This window comes from Octopus bimaculoides, chromosome 15, assembly GCF_001194135.2.
Source record: "Octopus bimaculoides isolate UCB-OBI-ISO-001 chromosome 15, ASM119413v2, whole genome shotgun sequence".
Taxonomy (NCBI): domain Eukaryota; kingdom Metazoa; phylum Mollusca; class Cephalopoda; order Octopoda; family Octopodidae; genus Octopus; species Octopus bimaculoides.
Genome location: NC_068995.1, coordinates 12,737,131 through 12,738,397, shown reverse-complemented (window position 1 = coordinate 12,738,397; position 1,267 = coordinate 12,737,131).

Sequence of the window (1,267 nt, the reverse complement as noted above, 5' to 3'; positions counted from 1 at the left end):
ATATATATATATATATATATATATATATATATATATAGATAGATAGATAGATGGATGATAGGTAGATAGATGAATAGATAGATGGATAGGTAGATAGATAGATAGATGAATAGATTGATGGATAGATAGATGGATGGATGGATGGATGGATGGATGGATGGATAAAGAGATAGAGTGATACATATATACATAAATACATAAACAGAGAAATTGAGTGATGAAGATTGATATGCAGCTAGACAGCTATCTAGCTTGCTAAATTGATGTATAGATTGATAACTTAATAGATAAGTTGATATTCAGTTAGATAGATGGATGGATGGATAGATAACTGGATAGATAGATAGATAGATAGATAGATAGATAGATAGATAGATAGATATATAGACAGTTTGCTAGCTAGCTAACTGGATGGAAGGGTAGATAACTGAATAGATAGATGGATATGGAGATAGAGGGATAAGTAGATAGACATATAGTTAGATAGACGGGAAGAGAGATAGACTTTAAGAAACTCAATGAACAACAAAAGGAAAAATAAAAAGAATGGAATTGAAAGTAGAGAAAAGAAACACAAAACAAATTAACAGAAAAATAACAAAATCAAAGCAAAATCGACTGAGCAAGAGACAAGTGAAAGAAAGAGACAGAGAAAGAGATGGATTGAGATAGAGAGAAGTCGTGTGTATATGTGTGTGTATATGTATGTGTGTGTGTGTGTATGTGTGTGTGTATGTATGTGTGTGTGTATGTGTGTGAGAGAAAGAGAGAGAGGGGGTGGGGGGAAGGGTGAAGAGGAAAGGTGAGAGTGAGAGGTATTGAATGAATGTGGCAAACACTGCAAAGAAACAAGTTGATATGTTAACATGAACGACAAACATTTGCTTGAAAGAAATCAAAAAGAACAACAGCAATAACAATAACAAGAAAACAAAAAACAAGCGAGCAAAAAACAACAACAACAAAATCAACCACGAAAAACTATAACAGCAACAACAACAACAACAACAATGAAAGTTCTAAAAACTCTAAAAGACTAACAGGAAAGAAGAACAACAACAACACCAAAAAAATTCCTTCCAAAAAGGTGAAGAAACATAAATGGAAAGAAGGAAAAAGCGTGCTGTTGGAACATCCAAGAATTTGCGTGCAAATATAAGAGTTGAAGAAGAACATGGAATCTTCTATCTTGGTTTATTGACTATTTTGGATGTCTGTGGTTCCATGAATGTCAACCTCAAGTTTGATTTTCATTTTCATTTTTGAT